Source organism: Triticum urartu, chromosome 3, assembly GCF_003073215.2.
Source record: "Triticum urartu cultivar G1812 chromosome 3, Tu2.1, whole genome shotgun sequence".
Lineage (NCBI taxonomy): Eukaryota > Viridiplantae > Streptophyta > Magnoliopsida > Poales > Poaceae > Triticum > Triticum urartu.
This window is the reverse complement of record NC_053024.1, coordinates 632503501-632530571: the sequence shown is the minus strand read 5'-3', so window position 1 is coordinate 632530571 and position 27071 is coordinate 632503501.

Below are 27071 nucleotides of genomic sequence, written 5' to 3'. Positions count from 1 at the left end.
CTCCCATGTCCTCAAGAACAAAAGTAACTACTCACAAAGCATAAACATGTTCATAATCAGAGGGGTATTAATATGCATATAGGATCTGAATATATGATCTTCCACCAATTAAACCAACTAGCATCAACTACAAGGAGTAATTAACACTACTAGCAACCTACTAGCACCAATCCCGGACTTGGAGACAAGAATTGGATACAAGAGATGAACTAGGGTTTTGAGAGGAGATGGTGCTGATGAAGATGTTGATGGAGATTGCCCTCTCCTGATGAGAGGAGCGTTGGTGATGACGATGGCGATGATTTCCCCCTTCGGGAGGGAAGTTTCCCCGGCAGAACAGCTCCGCCAGAGCCCTAGATTGGTTCCGCCAAGGTTCCGCCTCGTGGCGGCGGAGTTTCGTCCGAGAAGATGGCTTATGATTTTTTTTTTCCCATCGAAAGACTTCATATAGCAGAAGATGGCCACCGGAGGGCCACCAGGGGGCCCACGAGGTAGGGGGGCGCGGCCAGGGGGGTAGGGCGCGCCCCCACCCTCGTGGGCAGGGTGTGGCCCCCCAGGTGAATTTCTTCCGCTGAGTATTTTTTATATGTTCTGAAAACGTCTTCCGTGAAGTTTCAGGACTTTTGGAGCTGTGCAGAATAGGTCTCTAATATTTGCTCCTTTTCCAGCCCGGAATCCTAGCTGCCGGCATTCTCCCTCTTTATGTAAACCTTGTAAAATAAGAGAGAATAGGCATAAGTATTGTGACATAATATGTAATAAGAGCCCATAATGCAATAAATATCGATATAAAAGCATGATGCAAAATGGACGTATCATCTTTCTCTAGGAACGCATTAAAATTCAACGGAACAACAACACGGGCCATCTATCTACAACAACATAGACATGCAAAATACTATCAGGTACTAAGTTAATGATAAATTAAAGTCCAATTAATCAAATTACTTAAGAACTCCCACTTAGATAGACATCTCTCTAATCATCTAAGTGATCACGTGATCCATATCAACTAAACCAGGTCTGATCATCACGTGAGATGAAGTAGTTTTCAATGGTGAACATCACTATGTTGATCATATCTACTATATGATTCATGCTCGACCTTTCGGTCTCCAGTGTTCCGAGGCCATATCTTCATATGCTAGGCTCGTCAAGTTTAACCCGTGTATTCCGCGTGTGCAAACTGGCTTGCACCCGTTGTATGTGAACGTAGAGCTTATCACACCCGATCATCACGTGGTGTCTCGGCACGACGAACTGTAGCAATGGCGCATGCTACCTCTTGAGCACTGCTTTGGATTTCCTTGAAGAGGAAAGGATGATGCAGCAAAGTAGCGTAAGTATTTCCCTCAGTTTTTGAGAACCAAGGTATCAATCCAGTAGGAGGCTATGCGTGAGTCCCTCGTACCTGCACAAAACAAATAACTCCTCACAACCAACGCGATAAGGGGTTGTCAATCCCTTCACGGTCACTTACGAGAGTGAGATCTGATAGATATGATAAGATAATATTTTTGGTACTTTTATGATAAAGATGCAAAGTAAAATAAAAGCAAAGGAAATAACTAAGTATTGGAAGATTAATATGATGAAGATAGACCCGGGGGCCAAAGGTTTCACTAGTGGCTTCTCTCAAGAGCATAAGTATTTTACGGTGGGTGAACGAATTACTATTGAGCAATTGACAGAATTGAGCATAGTTATGAGAATATCTAGGTATGATCATGTATATAGGCATCACGTCCGAGACAAGTAGACCTACTCCTGCCTGCATCTACTACTATTACTCCACTCATCGACCTCTATCTAGCATGCATCTAGAGTATTAAGTTCATGAAAGCAGAGTAACGCCTTAAGCAAGATGATATGATGTAGAGGGATAAATTCATGCAATATGATAAAAACCCCATCTTGTTATCCTCGATGGCAACAATACAATACGTGCCTTGCTGCCCCTACCTTGTGGCCTCCCTTTTGGTTGCTTGACGTAGGGTCCAAGTCTCGTGGGTCTTGTTCGGTGAGAAAATCACGTTCGCGAAGGTTTCATTCCGTTTGGACTCTGTTTGATATTCCTTTTCTTCGAAACCCTAAAATAGGCAAAAACAACAATTCTAGGTTGGGCCTCCGGTTAATAGGTTAGTCCCAAAAATAATATAAAAGTGGATAATAAAGCCCAATAATGTCCAAAGCAGTAGATAATATAGCATGGAGCAATCAAAAATTATAGATACGTTGGAGACGTATCAAGCATCCCCAAGCTTAATTACTGCTCGTCCTCGAGTAGGTAAATGATAAAAAAGATAATTTTTGATGTGAAGTGCTACTTGGCATAATTTTAATGTAATTCTTCTTAATTGTGGTATGAATATTCAGATCCCAAAGATTCAAGATAAAAGTTTAATATTGACATAAAAATAATAATACTTCAAGCATACTAACAAAGCAATCATGTCTTCTCAAAATAACATGAGCAAAGAAAATTATCCCTACAAAATCATATAGTCTGGATATGCTCTATCTTCACCACACAAAGTATTTAAATCATGCACAACCCGATGACAAGCCAAGCAATTGTTTCATAGTTTTGACATTCTCAAACTTTTTCAATCTTCACGCAATACATGAGCGTGAGCCATGGATATAGCACTATATGTGGAATAGAATGGTGGTTGTGGAGAAGACAAAAAAGGGGGAAGATAGTCTCACATCAACTAGGCATATCAACGGGCTATGGAGATGCCCATTGAGGGAGTCCGGGATTAGGGGTCTCCGGACAGCCGGATTATATCCTTTGGCCGGACTGTTGGACTATGAAGATACAAGATTGAAGACTTCATCTCGTGTCCGGATGGGACTCTACTTGGCGTGGAAGGCAAGCTAGGCAATACGGATATGTATATCTCCTCCTTTGTAACCGACCTTGTGTAACCCTAACCCTCTCCGGTGTCTATATAAACCGGAGGGTTTTAGTCCGTAGGACACAACAACATACAATCATACCATAGGCTAGCTTCTAGCGTTTAGCCTCTCCGATCTCGTGGTAGATCAACTCTTGTAATACCCATATCATCAAGAATAAATCAAGCAGGACGTAGGGTTTTACCTCCATCAAGAGGGCCCAAACCTGGGTAAAACATTGTGTCCCCTACCTCCTGTTACCATCCGCCTTAGACGCACAGTTCGGGACCCCCTACCCGAGATCTGCCGGTTTTGATACCGACATTGGTGCTTTCATTGAGAGTTCCTTTTTGTCGTCGCCATTAGGCTTGATGGCTCCTACGATCATCGATAGCCATGCAGCCCAGGGTGAGACTTTTCTCCCCAGACAGATTTTTGTATTCGGCGGCTTCGCACTGCGGGCCAACTCGCTTGGCCATCTGGAGCAGATCGAAAGTTACGCCCCTGGCCACCAGGTCAGGTTTGGAAGCTTAAACTACACGGCCGATATCCGTGGAGACTTGATCTTCGACGGATTCGAGCCTCTGCCTTGTGTGTCGCGCGGTCACGATGAGTACGATTTAGCTCTACCATCAGACAGTGCTCAGGAGATCGCACCGGCAGCTGCTCCGACCCTCAATTCGGAGCCAGTTGCGCCGTCCATGGACGGGTGGATGGACCCCGCCACAGAGGCCTTACCCTCAGCAGCGATCGAGCCGAATATCGACCTTACCCTTCACGAGAGCCGTGTTGCCAAACTGCCGGATCCTTCCCCGACCACGGACTCCGAACTGCCTACGCCCGTGCCTATCAAATCCGACTGGGCGCCAATCATGGAGTTTACCTCCACGGATATCTTTCAGCACTCGCCCTGCGGTGACATACTGAATTCATTAAAGTCTCTCTCCTTGCCAGGAGAGTCCTGGCCGAACTATGTCCGGCAGGATTGGGATGCGGATGACGAAGAAATTCACCGCCCACCGACCACCCACTTAGTAGCCACTGTCGATGACTTAACTGACATGCTCGACTTCGACTCCGAAGACATCGATGGTATGGACGATGATGCAGGAGGCGAACAGGAACCACTGCCCACAGGGCACCGGACGCCCACTTCATCACATGACGTATATATGGTGGACACACCAAAAGAAGACGACGACGAGGAACGGAAGGACGCAACAGAGGGTTGTCCCCTCGAGAAGCAGCCAAAGCGGCGGCGTAAGCGCCGCCCCAAATCGCGCCTCGACAGAAACAACGATCATATAGACCTAGCCTTAGAGCAGGGTGAACAATCACCGGACCACGGCAACACGGAGAATCAAACTGAACAACCCGACTCTGTCAAAGATAATAGTCCGACCGACATCACACCGGACGGACACCCGGAGCAACAGAATGCCCGTCAAAGGCTTGCTGCCACCGCGAGGAGTCTAAAAAAGCAGAAGCAAAGACTCAAGGCTGCGCAAGACACACTCAGAATCAGATGGAGTAAAGTACTCAACACAGCAGCAAAGTACGGCGGTAATCGCCCCACCAAGAGCTACCCGAAGCGGAAGTTGCTACCTGAATTCGATGAGGAGGCCTTAGATCCCCCGCAACCAAAAATTAAAACGGCCATCTGGCCGGATAGACGACCTCATGGCCAACATAGAGCGGCAAACAACGCCGCACATAAGCCAATACGCGATCCACGCGAGGGCTCGCATCAAAAGGACGGCGCAACCAGATCCATCTATGGACCACGCAAGCGCGCTCCAGCATACGATGCAACACAACAAACATCCGAACATCACGGTACACCCAGATACAGGGGTGCCGCACACCCCCTATGTTTCACCGACGAGGTGCTGGACATGAATTTTTAGAGGGATTCAAACTCGTAAAGATAGAGGCATACGACGGAACAACAGACCCTGGGGTCTGGATTGAGGACTATATCCTCCATATCCATATGGATCGAGGAGATGATCTCCATGCCATCAAGTACTTACCTCTCAAGCTCAAAGGGCCAGCTCGGCACTGGCTCAAAAGCCTCCCCGAAAGCTCCATTGGAAGCTGGGAAGAGCTCGAAGACGCTTTTCGGGCAAATTTTCAAGGGACTTATGTCTGACCTCCGGATGCGGACGACTTAAGTCATATAACTCAACAGCCCGGAGAGTCAGCCCGAAAGCTTTGGAATAGGTTTCTTACTAAAAATAACCAAATAGTCGACTGTCCGGACGCCGAAGCCTTGGCAGCTTTTAAACACAGCGTCCGAGACGAATGGCTTGCCAGACACCTCGGCCAAGAAAAGCCGAGAACAATGGCAGCATTAACAAGCCTCATGACCCGCTTTTGCGCGGGCGAGGACAGCTGGCTAGCCTGATGCAGCACCAGCGACCCAAGTACATCCGAAGTTAGAGATGGAAACGGGAAATCACGACGCAACAAAAATAATAAGCGCCGGAATAAAGAAGACAACCCGAAGAGCACGGCGATAAACGCCGGATTTAAAAGCTCTTGGCCAGGTCAGCAAAAGCCGCCCTCTAAAGGCGCCAGAGATGAACTGTCCAGCCTAAACAAAATTCTGGACCAAATATGTCAGATCCATAGCACCCCCGATAAACCTGCAAATCATACCCATAGAGAATGTTGGGTCTTGAAACAGTCCGGCAAGCTCAACGCCGTACACAAGGGGGAGGATACACCAAGCGAAGACGAGGATGAGCCTCTCAAGCAAGACACTGGGGAACAAAAGAAATTTCCACCAGAAGTCAAAACAGTACACGTGTTACACGTGATCAAGGGGAGAAACAAAGCGGCACTCCCAGAGAAATATGCCCAAGGGCCTATCACCGCGGAGTCCTGCCACCGGCCATCCCAACCGATCACTTTCGACCATCGGGATTACTCAACAAGTATCCGGCATGCAGGATGGGCTGCCTTGGTATTAGATCCAATAATTGAGGATACCACTTCACACGAGTCCTGATGGACGGGGGCAACAGTCTAAACATGATATATCAGGATACAATCCGCAAAATGGGGATAGACCCAACGAAAATTTGCCACAACAATACGACCTTTAAAGGAGTAACGCCAGGCCCAGGGGCTCATTGCACGGGCTCCCTACTACTAGAGGTTATATTCGGCTTCCCCGATAACTTCCGTAGCGAAAATTTAACCTTCCACATTGCTCCGTTCCAAAGTGGCTATCAAGCACTACTTGGACGCGAAGCTTTCGCTCGCTTTAATGCAATACGGCATTACGCTTCCCTCACGCTTAAGATGCCCGGTCCACGTGGCATCATTACAGTAAATGGAAATATTGAGCGATCCCTGCGCGCCGAAGAGAGTGCAGCTGCTTTGGCAGCCGCACACTAACCCCTATTACAAATACAAGGGGCTCAACATGCGCAGACAAGTGGCAATTTTTACTCATCTTGAATTGTACATGGTTTCTTTAATATAACCTACCTTTTTGCACGACAACTTTTAACCTAAGTTCCTCTCTTTTACAGATGACCATCGTGCTACACCCGTCTAGGATACGGCACAAGAGAGACACAGGAGCAGACGTGCAGCAGGGACCCGTCCCAAGGATTCTTTTTAGATTAAGACCCTGCGTAAACCTTTCTTACTGTCTCTTGTTGATACACATCCCTCGGATTCTCAGTACTATTGAGAAGGATGCTGACGTCTTGGCATGTGGCCACATCAGAATAATGCACATACCTGGACACCAGGGGCTTCTTACAAAGGGCACTGTTTAGGCCCGGTTTATACCATAAAAGACTGAATACCTTAGGGAGTGTTCGGCGTCGCGAGTTTGGCCTTATATGCATCAGCTCCGAATCATGTCTTTGGTCAAATGTTGGGTTTGCCCGGCTCCTATGTTTTGCTGCCTTACGTTCCGCTCTATCGGCTAAGGCGGCACCAGGAGAACTACTGCGATTGTGCCCCGGTTCATCCGGACGAGCACCTCAGTAGAGAAAGCCGAAAACTGACTGTCATGATATAGCGTGAGACTGGTCAACCACTCGATGACCCATCAGAATGTTAGAATTCCTCCGCCTTAACAAAGGGTCGTTTCCCGGCCAGGCATGTACGCACCCCGAATTCGGGAGAGTGCGGAGCCACCAGGGGCTATATAGTAGCCCCACCGTCAAACTCCTATGGCTAAGTGAAAGTGTTAAAGCATTATAGTCCAGTTACCTCGTTCGCTGCGCTATCACCTCCTTATTAGGACCAAGACGTTGAATTAAGTGTGAACACGCGTCTTCTACGAACACCCCCGCATTATATGCGTGGGAGCTGAAGCCGACGACTGCAATCTTTCAGATTATATACATATATACATAAACGGCCGCACAGGAGGCATCATATTATTTTCAGGCAAAAGTATAAATACAATCTTAATAAATTTGATAAACATTGTTTTTACAATGCGAATACATGTCACTCAAACATAATATTCTTCGAACACTAGGCCTCTATCAAACGAGCACCCTCAAGAACTTCAAAATAGTGCTCGGCAGCCACTCGGCCTATGGCCGAACTCTGCGCCGCAACAGTGGTAGCATCCATCTCCGCCCAGTATGCTTTGACATGGGCAAGGGCCATCCGCGACCCTTCTATGCACGCCGACCTCTTCATCGCATTGATGCGCGGCACCGCACCAAGGAACTGCTGCACTAAGCTGAAATAGCTGTTCGGCTTCGGCTTTTCCGGCCACAGATGATCTACGACGGACCTCATGGCGAGTCCGGACAATCTATTGAGTTCGGCCCATTCGGCAAGTTGATCAGTTAGTGGAAGAGGACGCTCTGGAACGTTAAACTGCGACCGGAATAGCTTGTCCACTTCACGATCTGTTTGATCTCGGAAGTATCCGGCCGCATCGACAGCACTCGCCGTCAAATCCAGATATGCGTCTGCCGAACTCCACAGCCGATCCAGAGGGGCATACCGCATATCTCCGAACTTCCTCTGCAGCAAAAAGGGCTTCCCAGCCACAATATCACCAGCTTCACGCAGCTCTTCCTTCTTTGCCCTCATGGCAGAGCAGGCGTCTTTGGCCGCCATCGTGGCCTTTTCGAGGTCCGCCGACTTCGCTCGGTTTTCTTCTTCAAGGAACTGGCAACGATCGGCAGTGTCTTTTAACTTTACAGCCATCTTGTCCATCTTTTCTTTGCTCTCGCAATGCGCGGCCTTCTCGGCTCTTAACTCTTCGGCCTCCTTTAAAGCGGCCGCATTACTAATCCTTGTTTTTTCGTTGGCTCGGGCAAGTACCGCCCGAAGGGTCTCCATGGCGGCAGCTCCATCTGCAGTCACAACATATTAAAGATACTGGCATCACGCTGCTCTTACTATGTGACATTGACCGGAAAAACATTACTTACCCTGTGCCTCGTCAAGCCGCTCGATGTCGGCATCTGCCGCATCCAGTTGTCGCTTTAGTTCGGCAAACTCATTAGTCCGGCCAGCCACCGGAGCTTCCATCACCTGCACATGAAGCGGTATGGTTATTACCTGGGACTACGATCCTCTGTTTTCCGCCATTCTCGGCGACAACCAGAGTCTCAGGGGCTACTATCTGCACAGGGCACACCTAAAAATGTGCGGTACCATCACAAATGTACATCATTTTACGTACCTCAAAGCCCGTCAGTAGACTCATAAAGGCGTCATGCAACCCGCTTTCGGCGGATGAAATCCTTTCCATCACCGTACCCATCAATGTACGATGTTCTTCCGAGATGGTCGCCCGCCTTAGCAGATCCCTCAGTGCGTCCGGCCGCATACCAGACGACACCGGACGCTTTTGTTTGCTCTCTTCAAGAGCCGGATGCTGGGGACTTCGGGTGACTATAGGATTATCTTCTGGCCTCACCGGATCCGGAGAGGCCCTCCGTGACGACACTTCAAGGTCGCCCGCTTCTTGAGCGGGGGAGTCCGGGGGAGGCGTTTCGCTCTCCATCATCTCCAGAAGAAGGTCCTCTGAAGACGAGCTCCGTTGAGAAGGGCTAAGATCCGAACTGCGAGATAAATGCTTCGGTAATTTTCCTCGGAAGTAAGGTAGAATATCTTTACTATTAAGTATTTTTTTGATCACTTACGGCTCGTTAGAGGGCTAATCCCCACGTGAACTTTGTGCGGCAAAAGCACCCTCCGAGGCAGGACCCTCTGGTGGAGACTTCTTCTCCCGTTTGGAAGCCTTGGTTTCCGGATCTTCAGAGGCAGTCCTCTTCCTTCCCCGAAGCGAGAGAAGGTCAGATTCTTCCCCTTTGGTTATCCTCCTTGATGGAGGCGCTCATTCCCTCGGTTGGAATTGGTAGCGATGGGGGCCCGCTTTCGACCTCATTATTCCCCCTTTATCTTCCTTTGAGGGCTCCGGGCAAGGTGCTAGCTCGAGCATCTTTTCCAGTACCGGATTCTCCAAACCCTCAGGAAGGGGGGCCGAACACCGAATCATCTTCGCCTTTGTTAGCCAGTCCTGGTCAAAGAGCGATTTCTTAGACTGACGTCATGGTAAATGAAAGACGGTGTGTTCGGCTAGAGGATTACTTACTTGGTCGGCGGTACGGTTGCTGCTCAGGCCCACATCCTCGGTAGTATCCGGACACTCTATTTGGGGTCCGAAGAATGATTTGTACATCTCCTCGTGCGTCAGGCCGAGGAAATTCTGAATAGTATGCGGCCCTTCTGGGTTGAACTCCCACATGCGGAGGGGCCGGCGTTTGCAAGGCTGGACTCGACGAACCAACATGACTTGCACCACCGTAACCAGACTGAAATCTCCGTCGAAGAGATCTTGAATGCGGCTTTGCAGTATAGGCACATCCTTGGCTGGACCCCAGCTCAGCCCTCTGCTAATCCATGACATCAGTTGTGGTGGAGGGCCCGAGCGGAAAGCAGGGGCGGCCACCCACTTGGCACTTCTGGGAGCTGTGATGTAAAACCACTCCCGCTGCCATAATCCGGACATCTCTGGAAAGGAACCCTTTGACCATGGAGCTCCAACGATTTTACTTATTAATGCGCCTCCGCACGCTACGTGCTGCCCCTCGATCATCTTCGACTTCACGTCAAAGGTCTTGAGCCACAGGCCGAAGTGAGGGGTAATGCAGAGGAAGGCCTCACATATGACAATAAATGCCGAGATGTGGAGAAAGGAGTCCGGGGCTAGATCATGGAAATCTAGCCCGTAATAGAACATCAAACCCCTAACAAAGGGATCCAGGGTGAGGCCTAGGCCTCGGAGGAAGTGGGAGATGAACACAACGTTCTCATTGGGTTCGGGAGTAGGGACGACCTGCCCTTGGGCATGCAGCCGATGCGAAACCTCGTCGGTCAGGTATCTGGCCTCCCTCAACTTCTTGATATCCTCTTCCGTAACAAAGGAGGGCATCCACCGGCCTTGAAGGCTAGATCCGGACATGATTGAAGGTCCGAAGCACCTGACCTGGGCTTTGGGTGTTAGAACTCGAGGTGGGGGAAGGATTCGATTGAGCACGGAAGGGAAAAAGTAAAAGCCTTGTCCCTTTATAAAGAGGGTGAATATCAAGCGTCCTCCTAGTGGCTGTTTGGGACTTGCCTAAAATCTAGAGTCCTAGGCGCGGTTGGGTTACCCACGACCGTATTGATGAGAATCCCGTAATTAGGGGAACACGATCTCTGCTTTGACAAGACGTGTCAAGAAACCGCCTCGCGTTATGTGTGGAGCTGGTTGAAGAAAAACGGTTCGAATAATCACCGAGCCATGGCCTGACGTCATGTTGCCAAAGCGTGTCAGCAGATTAAGATTTGTGGAAATATTATTCTCTCTACGGTGGTATGTGGAATTTATTTTGCAGGGTCGGACACTATCCTGGTATTCAAACTCTTCTGTGATATGTTCGGAGGAGGAACCCGCCTTGCAATGCCGAAGACAACACTACGCTCCGAACTCATCGTCATTGAAGCCTGGTTCAGGGGCTACTGAGGGAGTCCGGGATTAGGGGTCTCCGGACAGCCGGATTATATCCTTTGGCCGGACTGTTGGACTATGAAGATACAAGATTGAAGACTTCATCTCGTGCCCGGATGGGACTCTACTTGGCGTGGAAGGCAAGCTAGGCAATACGGATATGTATATCTCCTCCTTTGTAACCGACCTTGTGTAACCCAAACCCTCTCCGGTGTCTATATAAACCGGAGGGTTTTAGTCCGTAGGACACAACAACAAACAATCATACCATAGGCTAGCGTCTAGGGTTTAGCCTCTCCGATCTCGTGGTAGATCAACGCTTGTAATACCCATATCATCAAGAATAAATCAAGTAGGACGTAGGGTTTTACCTCCATCAAGAGGGCCTGAACCTGGGTAAAACATCGTGTCCCCTGCCTCCCGTTACCATCCGCCTTAGACGCACAGTTCGGGACCCCCTACCCGAGATCCGCCGGTTTTGACACCGACACCCATCAATAGATATCAATGTGAGTGAGTAGGGATTGCCATGCAACGAATGCACTAGATCTATAAGTATATGAAAGCTCAACAAAAGAAACTAAGTGGGTGTGCATCCAACTTTCTTGCTCATGAAGACCTAGGGCATTTTGAGGAAGCCCATCATTGGAATATACAAGTCAAGTTCTATAATGAAAAATTCCCACTAGTATATGAAAGTGATAACATAGGAGACTCTCTATTATGAAGATCATGGTGCTACTTTGAAGCACAAGTGTGGTAAAGGATAGTAACATTGTCCCTTCTCTCTTTTTCTCTCATTTTTTATTTGGGACTTTTTTTATGGCCTCTTTTCTTTCTCTTTTTTTATTTTTCGTCGGAGTCTCATCCCAACTTGTGGGGGAATCATAGTCTCCATCATCCTTTCCTCACTGGGACAATGCTCTAATAATGATGATCATCACACTTTTATTTTCTTACAACTCAATAATTACAACTCGATACTTAGAACAAAATATGACTCTATATGAGTGCCTCCGGCGGTGTACCGGGATATGCAATGAATCAAGAGTTACATGCATGAAAGAATTATGAATGGTGGCTTTGCCACAAATACGATGTCAACTACATGATCATGCTAAGCAATATGACAATGATGGAGTGTGTCATAATAAACGGAACGGTGGAAAGTTGCATGGCAATATATCTTGGAATGGCTATGGAAATGCCATAATAGGTAGGTATGGTGGCTGTTTTGAGGAAGGTATATGGTGGGTGTATGATACCGGCGAAAGGTGCGCGGTATTAGAGAGGCTAGCAATGGTGGAAGGAAGAAAAGTGCGTATAATCCATGGACTCAACATTAGTCATAAAGAACTCATATACTTATTGCAAAAATCTACAAGTTATCAAAGCAAAGTATTACGCGCATGCTCCTAGGGGGATAGATTGGTAGGAAAAGACCATCGCTCGTCCCCGACCGCCACTCATAAGGAAGACAATCAAAAAATAAATCATGCTCCGACTTCATCACATAATGGTTCACCATACGTGCATGCTATGGGAATCACAAACTTTAACACAAGTATTTCTAAAATTGACAACTACTCAACTAGCACAACTTTAATATCACCATCTTCATATCTCAAAACAATTATCAAGCATCAAACTTCTCATAGCATTCAACACACTCATAAGAAAGTTTTTACTATTCTTGAATACCAAGCGTATTAGGATTATTTAAGCAAATTACCATGCTATTTAAGACTCTCAAAATAAGTGAAGCATGAGAGATCAATAGTTTTTATAAAACAATTCCGCCACCGTGCTCTAAAAAATATAAGTGAAGTACTAGAGCAAAACTATATAACTCAAATGATATAAGCGAAGCACATAGAGTATTCTAGCAAATTCCAAATCATGTATGGCTCTCTAAAAAGGTGTGTACAGCTAGGATAATTGTGGTAAACTAAAAAGAAAAGACTCAAATCATACAAGACACTCCAAGCAAAACACATATCATGTGGTGAATAAAAATATAGCTCCAAGTAAAGTTACCGATAGAAGTAGACGAAAGAGGGGATGCCTTCCGGGGCATCCCCAAGCTTTGGCTTTTAGGTGTCCTTAGATTATCTTGGGGGTTCCATGGGCATCCCCAAGCTTAGGCTCTTGCCACTCCTTGTTTCATAATCCATCAAATCTTTACCCAAAACTTGAAAACTTCACAACACAAAACTCAAAATAGAAAACTCGTGAGCTCCGTTAGCGAAATAAAACAAAAGACCACTTCAAGGTACTGTAATGAACTCATTATTTATTTATATTGGTGTTAAACCTAATGTATTCAAACTTCTCTATGGTTTATAAACTATTTTACTAGCCATAGATTCATCAAAATAAGCAAACAACACACAAAAAACAGAATCTGTCAAAAACAGAACAGTCTGTAGTAATCTGTAGCTAGCGCAATATATGGAACCCCAAAAATTCTAAAATAAATTTATGGACGTGAGGAATTTATCTATTAATTATCTTCGGAAATAATTAACTAAATAGCACTTTCCAAATAAAAATGGCAGCAGTTCTCGTGAGCGCTAAAGTTTCTGTTTTTTTACAGCAAGATAACAAGACTTTCCCCAAGTCTCCCCAACGGTTCTACTTGGCACAAATACTAATTAAACACAAAAAACACAACCAAAACAGAGGCTAGGTAAATTGTTTATTGAATAACATCAAGTAAAAATATTTTATTGTCTCCCAACAAGCGCTTTTCTTTAAAGCCTTATAGCTAGGCATTGATAATTTTAATGATGCTCACATGAAAGACAAGAATTGAAGCACAAAAGGAGCATCATAAAGCATGTGACAAACACATCTAAGTCTATCATAATTTCTATGCATAGGCATCTTATAGGCAAACAAATTATCAAGGCAAGCAAAAACTAGCATATGCAAGGAAGAGGAAAGAAACAATAGCAATCTCAACATAACGAGAGGTAGTTTAGTAACATGAAAATTTCTACCACCATATTTTCCTCTCTCATAATAATTACATGTAGGATCATAAGAAAATTCAACAAAATAGATATCACATAAAATATTTTCAACACGATCCTCATGCATGAAAAGTTGACACTCTTCCACAATAGTGGGATTAGCATTAACTAAAGTCATGACCTCTTCAAACCCACTTTTATCAAAGATTTCATAAGATTGAACATTTTCCAAATATGTGGGATCTAAAGTTGAAACTCTTCCAAACCCACTTTCAATAATATTTCAAACACAATTATCAATCTCATATTCATCATGGGGCTTAAATAAATTTTCAAGATCATAAGAAGAATCACCCCAATCATGATCATTGCAACAAGTAGAGGACATAGCAAAACTAGCATCCCCAAGATTAGGATTTTGCATATTATTAGCACAATTTACATAAATAGAATTTATAATAAAATCATTGCAATCATGCTTTTTATTCAAATATCTATCGTGAATCGCTTCATAAAGTAATTCATCACACTTTTCAGATTCACGAATTTCAAGCAAAACCTCGTAAAGATAATCTAGTGCACAAAACTCACTAGCAATTGGTTCATCATAATTGGATCTCTTAAAAAGATTAGCAAGTGGATGAGGATCCATAGATCTTAGGTTCTCTGTTTAGTAATAAATAAACAACTATTCCAACCATACAAGCAAACAAGAAACGGGCAAAAAAGAGGCAAATAGGGAAAGAGAAGGAGGACAGAGAGAGAGGGAAATAAAACGGCAAGGGTGAAGTGGGGGAGAGGAAAACGAGAGGCAAATGGCAAATAAAGTAATGTGGGAGATAAGGGTATGTGATAGGTACTTGGTATGTTGACTCTTGCGTAGACCTCCCCGGCAACGGCACCAGAAATGGCTCATTGTCGGAAGTCAAATCTTGACTTGCGCGAACCTCCCCGGCAACGGTGCTAGAAATCTTCTTGCTACCTCTTGAGCACTGTGTTGGATTTCCTTGAAGAGGAAAGGATGATGCAGCAAAGTAGCGTAAGTATTTCCCTCAGTTTTTGAGAACCAAGGTATCAATCCAGTAGGAGGCTATGCGCGAGTCCCTCGTACCTGCACAAAACAAATAACTCCTCGCAACCAACGCGATAAGGGGTTGTCAATACCTTCACGGTCACTTACGAGAGTGAGATCTGATAGATATGATAACATAATATTTTTGGTATTTTTATGATAAAGATGCAAGGTAAAATAAAAGCAAAGGAAATAACTAAGTATTGGAAGATTAATATGATGAAGATAGACCCGGGGGCCATAGGTTTCACTAGTGGCTTCTCTCAAGAGCATAAGTATTTTACGGTGGGTGAACGAATTACTGTTGAGCAATTGACAGAATTGAGCATAGTTATGAGAATATCTAGGTATGATCATGTATATAGGCATCACGTCCGAGACAAGTAGACCGACTCCTGCCTGCATCTACTACTATTACTCCACTCATCGACCGCTATCCAGCATGCATCTAGAGTATTAAGTTCGTGAAAACAGAGTAACGCCTTAAGCAAGATGACATGATGTAGAGGGATAAATTCATGCAATATGATAAAAACCCCATCTTGTTATCCTCGATGGCAACAATACAATATGTGCCTTGCTTCCCCTACTGTCACTGGGAAAGGACACCGCAAGATTAAAACCCAAAGCTAAGCACTTCTCCCATTGCAAGAAAGATAAATCTAGTAGGCCAAACCAAACTGATAATTCGAAGAGACTTGCAAATATTACCAATCATACATAAAAGAATTCAGAGAAGATTCAAATATTGTTCATAGATAATCTTGATCATAAACCCACAATTCATCGGTCTCAACAAACACACCGCAAAAAGAAGATTACATCGAATAGATCTCCACAAGAGAGGGGGAGAACATTGTATTGAGATCCAAAAAGAGAGAAGAAGTCATCTAGCTAATAACTATGGACCCGAAGGTCTGAGGTAAACTACTCACACTTCATCGGAGAGGCTATGGTGTTGATGTAGAAGCCCTCCGTGATGGATGCCCCCTCCGGCGGAGCTCCGGAACAGGCCCCAAGATGGGATCTCGTGGATACAGAAGGTTGCTGCGATGGAATTAGGTTTTTGGCTCCGTATCTGATCGTTTGGGGGTACGTAGGTATATATAGGAGGAAGAGTACGTCGGTGGAGCAACAGGGGGCCCACGAGGGTGGAGGGCGTGCCTGGGGGGGGGTAGGCGCACCCTACCTCGTGGCCTCCCTGTTGGTTGCTTGACGTAGGGTCCAAGTCTCATGGGTCTTGTTCGATGAGAAAATCATGTTCCCGAAGGTTCATTCCGTTTGGACTCCGTTTGATATTCCTTTTCTTCGAAACCCTAAAATAGGCAAAAACAACAATTCTGGGCTGGGCCTCTGGTTAATAGGTTAGTCCCAAAAATAATATAAAAGTGGATAATAAAGCCCAATAATGTCCAAAACAGTAGATAATATAGCATGGAGCAATCAAAAATTATAGATACGTTGGAGACGTATCAGTGCATACTCAGGGAGAACACTTATACCTTGAAATTTAGTGAGAGATCATCTTATAATGCTACTGTCGAACTAAGCAAAATAAGATGCATAAAGGATAAACATCACATGCAATCAAAATAAGTCATATGATATGGCCATCATCATCTTGTGCCTTTGATCTCCATCTCCAAAGCACCGTCATGATCACCATCGTCACCGGCTTGACACCTTGATCTCCGTCGAAGCATCGTTGTCGTCTCGCCAACTATTGCCTCTACGACTATCGCTACCGCTTAGTGATAAAGTAAAGCAATTACATGGCAATTGCATTTCATACAATAAAGCGACAACCATATGGCTCCTGCCAGTTGCCGATAACTGTGTTACAAAACACAATCATCTCATACAATAAAATTTAGCATCATGTCTTGACCATATCACATCACAACATGCCCTGCAAAAATAAGTTAGACGTCATCTACTTTGTTGTTGCAAGTTTTACGTGGCTGCTACGGGCTGAGCAAGAACCGGTCTTGCCTACGCATCAAAAACCACAACGCGGTATAGTGGTTGCTTTTTGATCTTCAGAAAGAACCCTGTTCATTGAATCCGATTCAACTAAAGCTGGAGAAACAGACACCCACTAGCCACCTGTGTGTGAAGCACGTCGGTAGAACCAGTCTCGCGTAAGCGTACGCGTAATGTCAGTCTAGGCCGCTCCATCCAACAATGCCGCTGAATCAAGAATCAACTAGTGACGGCAAGCAATATGTATATACCCACGCCCACAACTCCTTTGTGTTCTACTCGTGCATATAACATCCATGCATAAACCTGTCTCAGATGCAACTGTTGGGGAACGTAGTAATTTCAAAAAAATTCTTATGCACACGCAATATCATGGTGATGCATAGCAACGAGAGGGGAGAGTATCGTCTACGTACCCTCGTAGACCGTAAGCGGAAGCATTATGACAACACAGTTGATGTAGTCGTACATCTTCACGATCGACCGATCTAGCACCGAAGGTACGACACCTCCGCGATATGCACACGTTCATCTCGGTGACGTCCCGCGAACTCATGATCCAGTAGAGCTTCGAGGGAGAGTTTCGTCAGCACGACGGCGTGATGACGGTGATGATGATGCTACCGGAACAGGGCTTCGCCTAAGCACTGCTATGATATAACCGAGGTGCTTTATGGTGAAGGGGGCACCGCACACAGCTAAAAGATCAATGATCAACTTGTGTGTCCATGGGGTGCCCCCTCACCCGTATATAAAGTAGTGGAGGAGGGGGAGGGCCGGCCCTCTCTATGGTGCACCCTAGGGGAGTCCTACTCCCTCCGGTAGTAGGATTCCCCCCTTCCAAGTAGGAATAGGAGAGGAAGGAAGGAGGAGAGAGGGCTTGGGGGGCGTGCCTCCCTCTTTTCCCTTCCCTCTCCTCTATTTCACTAAGGCCCAATAAGGCCCATATACTCCTCGGGGGGTTCTGGTAACCTCCCGGTACTCCGGAAAAATGCCCGAACCACTTGGAACCATTCCGATGTCCAAATATAGGCTTCCAATATATCGATCTTTACGTCTCGACCATTTCGATACTCCTCGTCATGTCCGTGATCAATTCCGGGACTCCGAACTACCTTCGGTACATCAAAACACATAAACTCATAATACCGATCGTCACCGAACGTTAAGCGTGCGAACCCTACAGGTTCGAGAACTATGTAGACATGACTGAGACATGTCTCCGGTCAATAACCAACAACGGAACCTGGATGCTCATATTGGCTCCTACATATTGTACAAAGATCTTTATTGTTCAAACCGCATAACGGTATACGTTGTTCCCTTTGTCATCGGTATGTTACTTGCCCGAGATTCGATCGTCAGTATCTCAATACCTAGTTCAATCTCGTTACCGGCAAGTCTCTTTACTCGTTCCGTAATGCTACATCCCGTAACTAACTCATTAGTTACATTGCTTGCAAGGCTTATTGTGATGTACATTACCGAGAGGGCCCAGAGGTATCTCTCTGACAATCGGAGTGACAAATCCTAATCTTGATCCATGCCAACTCAACAAACACCATGGGAGACACCTGTAGAGCACCTTTATAATCACCCAGTTACGTTGTGACGTTTGGTAGCACACAAGGTGTTCCTTCAGTATTCGGGAGTTGCATGATCTCATAGTCATAGGAACATGTATAGTTATGGAGAAAACAACAGCAACAAACTAACCGATCATCGTGCTAAGCTAATGGATGGGTCAAGTCAATCACATCATTCTCTAATGATGTGATCCCGTTAATCAAATGACAACTCATGTCTATGGTTAGGAAACATAACCATCATTGATTCAACGAGCTAGTCAAGTAGAGTCAAACTAGTGACAATCTGTTTGTTTATTTATTCACACATGTACTAAGTTTCCGGTTAATACAATTCTAGCTTGAATAATGACCATTTATCATGATATAAGGAAATATAAATAACAACTTTATTATTGCCTCTAGGGCATACTTCCTTCAGTTTGGCTTTTCTCTACGTGAGTTTTGGGGCTTGTGTTCATCTTCATGACAAGCTCAACTTCATCAAAAATAGATTTCATATGCATCATCTATCGTGTTTTCGATGTTGGAGTTTATGCCGGTTTCTTTACCGATGGAGGTCTCAAACCTCTATATCATATGCATATTGTGATTTGACATCTCTTCTTGTTACCTTTCTATCTAGCTTGAGTTCCTCGAAATCATCGTTTGCAGAAGTTATGGCAGTTTTGGTCTTGTGTTTCATCTGTTTTGCTGGGGCATTTTCGTGGTACCCAGACGGTAGTACCATTCAGTTCCACGGTTGTCTTGCTTAGGCGGTACTTTTGCTGTGAGCTACATCATCTACTTTCACTTGAGAAATTCCTTTTGTTGCTTCTGGTTTATACGCGGTAGTTGGATGGTAGTTACATGTATGTTTGTCGTGGATACTTCTGGTTTCAAAACTATATCTTCACCGCAAACACCAATGTATTTAAATGACTACTACAGTGATGAATGTGACCTAGCACACTAGACAAAATGTAACAGGCAACATATAACTATACGAGTCTCATGTGTTAACAATAGCATGAGCAGCGTGATAACTACATAATCGATATGTTGGTAAATGTAGCATGTGCAGCCTAGTAAATTCACTATGTCCATCCTAATTAACTATAGCATAAGTGACCTGGTAATGTCAATATGAGCAGCATGAGAAGCCTGATAACTATAGCACGAGCAGCTTGATAACTTCAAGACGAGCAGCAGCCTGGTAATTATAGCATGAGAATCCTGATTACTACGGCATGAGTAGCCTGATAACTTTAGCATGAGCAGTTTGGTAACTATATCATGTGTTGTCTGATAACTACAGAATTTCTATGTTGGTAACTTTAGCATACTAGTTCTGGTAAACTACATATTTGATGTTTTGGTAACTATAACAGGAGCGGCCTGATAACTATAGCGTGGGTAGCTTGATAACTATAGCCTGGGCAACCTGGTGAGTACATAATCGATGTGTTGATAACTTTAACATGGATGACCGGGTAACTACTTAACCGATGTGGTGGGAAAGTTACCAAGTAGCTTGTCATCTTTTGAGGTAACTGCGTCGACGTGTCGATTAACACGAACTTTCCATTAGCTACCAACAAGTCCTCGCCTACCTCTCTAACTGCATGGCATCATAGTTTGGTGAGGTAGAAGACAAAGACTCGAGATTCTCGGCTTGATCCATAGTTGATACTAAAAAAGTTCCTTTGTACTAATATGGCAGAGATAGAAATGATCAATTACAAAGCTTTGTTTCTACTTGACACAAAAAAACATGTACGGAGTTGGTAATTGGGCCTATATGGGTGCTTTTTAGAAGGGTTCAAATTCCACCCCGCATTATTTTTGCCTGGATGAAAAAACCACATAGAAAGTAGCAAGAAAGAAGAAAAGAAAAAAGATTCAACTACCACTCCACACATTATTTTTGGCGTGATGGAAGAAACCCACATGGAACGTAGGGAAAACCAGAAAAGAAGAAAACTGATGAAAATGGAGAATGAATGCTGGAGAAAAGGAAGAAAAAGATAGCATGGAGACGCTTAAAATACCTAAAATCCATTAACACGGAGAACAGCCGCACAAGGGCAGGTTGGTTATTGGCTTGGTTCTGCTACCGATTGACTTGGGTTCGCTTCTGTTGTGATGCGCTTTATTTTCTCATTCTCGGCGTGCGCTGCACTCATTTGATCACGATCGAACAGCTCAGAAGTCATTCAGATTTATCCCCAAAACAAAAAACCTTACCATTTACTTTTCCCTTTTTTGTTTTACTTTTGCAGCACATGTGTAATTTCTTCCCGATCTTGTGGATTTACCCTTAGCATACATCTACAAATTGTTCTACAAAAAAATTCATGGCGATTCGCTATTTGATATTCTCGATGCTTCGAGACAGATCGAGCATTCGCTCATTTTCCTTGTACTTTCATATCATCTAAGCTCAAATAGAAACAATTACCAGAAATAAGGAAAAACTTCAGAAAAAACACTTAAAAGGAGTAGAGGCATGAACGGCTTTCCAACTCCGGGTCGCAACAAACTGACATATGCATGCAGGAGCGCGTTGCGTCTCCATGAGGTATGTTAGTTGACGAATGTTTGCAATATGAGCCATGTTACTCTTGGAGGTCTGCAAGACGAATGCTTTGAAATATGGGTCATGTTTTGCTCAAAGGTTTATAGCATGGATCACGGTGCACTCGTATGTTTTGCAAGCATACCTTTGCAACATGAGCCATGTTGGCACCGCACGCTTGCTAAATGGAGAACCCACTCGATCACATTGCCTTTCCGTAGCATCTCGCCTCGTCTTGCAGCAGGGACAATAGCCATCGCCTTGCGGCGCCGACACATCTCTGCAGCTGCAAAAACTGCTGAAACCCACGGTGTCCATCCATACAGCAAGATCGCATGCAACCGGGGATGTTGTAGAACATGGATTTTGCAGCAATGCAGCGGTAGCACGCAGACGCTTGCATCACGGTGGTTGGACCGTCGGAGAGGGCTGCCGCTGCGGTGGCGTATGGCGGCGACACGTGGGTGAGAAACTCTGTCAGGGAAGGAGATGATTCAAGGGAGAAAATATGTGGACGATGTGTTTCACTGGCGATGAGGATAGCACTGGAGTGGGCGTCCACGGTACGCGTGTCAATCGCTCAAGGCGGCGGAACCAGATTACTGCCACCGGCTGTTAGCTCAATCGGTTAAGCGAAAGGTATAAGTGCCAACAACATATTACTCGATTTATAGTACACATGATAAGGCCCTGTTTGGCCGTTTCCGTTTTCTTGCAAAAACGAAAAACAGCAAAAAGAAGAGATAGAGAGGGTGGTCAGAAATGGAGGAGGGGTCCGTCGTGCATGCAGCGGCGTTGCTTTCACAAGCTAAAGAAATTAGTTAATACTTCTCATTATACGTACTTGCTAGACAGTGCTGGGCGACAGAACGGGGACAAAATCATTTCAGCTTCTGTGCTGGCTCAACACTCTTCCCTTTTCAAGCGGACATGGGTGACCAGATTTCCTTGCGTGTCGAGTGACTCTATAACCTCCAAGTTGTCTTATTGAGAAATGAGAAAGCATCACAACACATGATATGATCCCAGGAACATTCTTGGCATGTACACTAGCAATGGAATGCTTAGACTGGCGCACAACATCACAAGAAAAATACAAACATGCATGGGCAAAGCAACTTTTTTATTTTTAGATAGAAGACAATTGCCCGGCCTTAACGAACTGAAATCCTTGCAAGTTTACATGGGCAAAGCAACTTTAAAACCGATTTACTGAATGTCTTGGGTCTGGCCAATGGGAGGGCCATGGAGTTGTGTCAGCCGTGGTTTGCGTCGGACGTTTTCACCGCAGTAACTCCGAGCAAACGCTAATTACACGGGTTCTTGTCCTCGGAGATCAGCAGTATCCTGTCTCATCAGATCATCCCCGTCACGGAGGATCTCATACAACCCTAGCCGCCCAGGTAGCATCGATAATATACTCACCTGCTGTAATTACAAAGCTGATCACGGCCTCGCCAAGGAGCAATCGACCACAACTAATTCTGGCACATGGTAAATTACGGCTAGCTATAATAACTCCGGATGCTGCTGAGCTACGATACGACTGCAGGGGAGCCAACCTCCACTGATTAACCATCTCAGCAACGGCCATTCCCCGAGGACAATTAATTAGCTTTGACTAGTGCATGCACGATCGTTGATAAGACGGTTTTGCTTTATGCCATGCTTGTTTTTCAAGAAGAAATATGTACTACTGTGGTTCACCTCTGCGTGTTATTCTTTAACAACTAATATTTGTATGATACTCCCTTGTTCACAAACATCAAATGTTTTGAATGTTTTAATATGAACTACTCCGCGTGACTCATATTATTTGTCTTAGATTCATTAACTGAGTGAACAAACGCACTAAAACATGTCTACATACATCCGATTTAAAAAACAATTATATTTGTGAACGGAGGGAGTACTAAATATCGATAGGGTGACTAAAAGTAAACTACTCCATCCGTTTCAAAATAGTTGAAGTTCAAGATTTGTCCTAAGTAAAACTAGCTTAATTTTGACCAACGGTATTGACAAATATGATAAGTTCTACAAAATCAAATACACATAATGCAAAAATATATTAAGGAAGGAATCTCATGGGACTAACTTGATGTTTATGTGTCAATATATATTGCTATAGAGTTGGTCAAACTTAAACAAGTTCCACTTGGAACGAACCTACAACTTCTTTTGGAAAGCAAGCGGTACATTGTTTTATATTACTCCATCCGTCTGAAATAACTTGTCGCAAAAATGAATAGAGATGGATGTATTTAAAGCTAAAATATGTGTAGATACATTCATTTCCATGACACATAATTCGAGATGGAGGGAGTGCTTACGACTACCCATAGTGGGAGTAATATAGATGGTAACATCACACTTATCTAGACAAAATAGATGATGTGACATGTAATTAATGAAGAAAGAGAGGCGTGTGGTAACATAGCTAGTTACAATAAGGCTGGTCATAGTGGGGAGTAACTTATACTAGTGTCATGCATATGACACTAGTCTATGTTACTATCTTCATAGTGCAAAGTAACATACTAGTAGTATCATAGATGTCTTCATTTATTAGCTTATAGACTCATTTTGCCTCAGGAAACGCTATGTTACAGTAATATATTATGTTACCACAAGCACCTATTTCCTCATTAAACACTTGCCACATAAACAGAATTATCTTGGGATGTGTTAAGTTACTACCTAAGTTACCCCCACTATGGCTAGCCTAACATCACACATATCAAGAAAATATGAGTGTACAACCAAATAAATGAAGTGATGCATGACACAACACATATGTTACTACTCTAAGCTACTCCCCACTGTGACTAGTCTACTAAGAGACCGTCTCTACCTAAGAGACGACAACCGGTTTTTCCCGAGTTCTCTCTTTTTCAACTCATTGATTATTTTAGGTGGCATTGGTAAAACAGTACTACCATTTTTCACGCCTTAGATTAGAGAACAGATTGCTACGCGGAAATGGCTATTGGAACTAGGGCTCCGTGGAAGCCTATAACGAATTTAATTAACAAAAGGGGAAATTTTAAAAAGTTCCAAAAGAAAAGTACACATGTACTCCCTTCATTCCTAAATACTTGTCTTTCTAGGCATTTCAACAAGTGACTACATACGGAGCAAAATGAATGAATCTACACTCTAAAATATGTCTACATACATCCGTATGTAGTAGTCATTTAAAATGTCTAGAAAGACAAATATTTAGGAACGGAGGGAGTACATAGGGATATGATCCACACTACACGTGTGTAAAGTCTTATGATGAAGTATGTTAAAATGAAAGATCTGCTGGTTACTGAGTTTTTAAAATTTACAAACACGTAAAATATATCCCTATGTGTATGTGCATTTTTCCAGAATTTATTAAAGTTTAAAATTTGATTTTCGAAAAATTCAAAATATATGCAATTGGGCAAGAGAACTGCTGGTAATGATTTTTTTTAAAGAAAAATCGTGTGACGCGTACGTGCCACGCTGGATGTTAGCGTACCAGCTGTTTCTGCAATGTATATGAAAAAGAAAAGCGAACAATATCATGCGATTATTAGTTTAGGGCACAGCAGGCACAACAGTGTGCTGCTGAGGATCTTGGTGACATCTGACACGCTCCTCGCGTATATACGCGCCTGATCCTGCCCAGCGAACAAAATCTTGCGACCCCATGAATAATTGTTGTCTCTTCTCCTGCTCATATTTATACTACATGTACAGTTCAGCAATCCAGCTACTTTCTTCATGGAAAACGTATTTTTCAGCGAGCAAGCTGCCTAGATTGGTCGTGGTACGCTGACTTTGATAGTGTGACGACGAAGCTGTCGGTCCAGGCTGCCGCGTACAAGACCAGGGTGAAGTGCTGTGCCTGTACCAATAATGGGACTACAGGAAACCTCTGGCCTGGATCATGTATGGGGCCTGCCAGTGCCAGTAGAGTAGTCCTCCATGTCTTTTCCTGCCGAGAGCTATTTTTCCCTCCTTGCTTTCAGCATACGGGATCCTGTTAGTGCTGTGCGTATCTTGGTGTTTGGTTAGAGGTAGCTACTTGTTTGACAGTTTGGCAATGGCGAAATCTTGCAACAGAAAAAACTAGTAGTATTCATTAAAATGGTTATCCACAGACTTACGGATCTTCTTTGGTCCTATGCATCGTTCTCATGAGAGCCCTCCACAACCCCCACCCTCAAACAGGCCTAGCTAAAATAAAATTAAAATTAAAACCGTTTGGCTGTTCGTACGAGGCGCTGATGTGTACCCGCATGAAACTCAAAGCACAACATATCCTCAGTCGTTAGGAATGTTCGAATCGGTCATCTTGGTGGAGCCAGACTGAGGCAAGCGCGGGCGCAGCTCCTCTGACGTGTCGTTGGCCCATTGACATGTGGACCCCAACCAACACGTCAGTGGCCCAAAGGCAGGGCACCGTACGTCAGAGGATCCCTCTCTGGCAAGCGCAAGAGGGAACGGTGTATCCGGAGATGCAAACATGTACGACACGTTTGGTAGGCTGCATATACCTTAGACAAGCCTGCACGGGAAGAAAAAGGTCCATTTGGTTACCCGCATTCAGTGTTGGGCTTGCATAGCACGAAGTTAAAGCATCTCTGGGCCTGCATCCAGAGGAACGCTCAAATCGGCCGTTTTTGTGGAGCCAGGCCCGCGCGGTGCAACCCTACGCACGTGGGCGTGGGCGGTTGCACGCGTGGGTGCGGTCCCGAGACGTCACGTTGTTTCCAGACGCGTCGTCATAAATTACCCTCATCTCCCTTCCTCACCGCTCTCTACCCTCTTCCCCACTCACACCGGCGGCGGCGACGGCGGCGACAACCTGAGTAGTGCGAAGCTATCCAAGACGGCGGCGGCAACCATCGAAGCGACTGCAGACCTCCACGGGAGCGCATCGGCCATGGCGGTAAGACCTCGTCCTCTCTGTACATCCAGTCCTTTCTACTCGAGCTAGATTAGATTAGATGACCCGATTGAAGAGTTAGGGAGGGGATTGAACACATCAGGGGTGGAGGATTGAGATAAATCGATTCTGCATCGACGACTACTAGGGTTCATAGGTTATTTTTCGACTACATCGGGGGTGCGGGGGTGGGGATTGGGGTACAAACTTTCTTGTCTAGCCGCGGCGACCCTTGAGTCGCCTCGAGCGATGCGGGGGGGGGGGGGGGGGGGGGGGGGGGGGGGTAGCCATCTTGTTTTCTTCCTCACTGTCTTCGTCCTCATCGTCTTCGTCAAGAAGGATTGATCTTGCATGGTCGCCTACCGCCGGCGCCCTGGACAACATCTACACCTCGTCGTTGCCGGCCTCCCACGACCCGAATGTGCTACTCCAGTACGCTGCCACATGCCGGTCTTCACGCGCATTGTACTAACTTTACTTGGCCCATCTTGCCCGCTGTCGAGCGTCACCGGAGTCTGCCTGATTCATGGCCCACCGCAGGATGTCCACTAACATCGCACCCTTGGTTGAGTCCAGAACTAGTTTCTTTAGCTCCTCCGGCGTAGCCTACTTCATCATAACATCGACCTCCTTGTGCATGTCATCGATGCTACTAAAGTTCGAGCACACTTCCATGGCATGCTCAAACTTCTTACGGTCACCAGACGAGCACCCAAGGAAGAAAGCCCTCCATCCAATGCCCCAGGGGAAAGGGTTGGGGTTGGAGTTGGAGTTCATGCCAAGGGGAAGGTGGTGAAACAGAAAGGTGGAAGAGGAGAGGTGGTGAAACAGAGGGGGGTTTGAGTGCGGTGTTGGGTTACACTACTGCAGGATGCTGCTAACGCGACACTACGATCAAAGACCCTCCGACGAAACTGTGTGCGATGAAATAATCGCAAACAGTGATGTAAAGAAACCATCAAAAAATATGCAAAACGTTTGCGATGACAGATGAATCAAACATGGTTCAGAATTTAGTTGCGTGTGTGATGAGGGGCATACGGTTCACTTCAATGAACTGTTTGCGATGAGGTAGAAGAACAG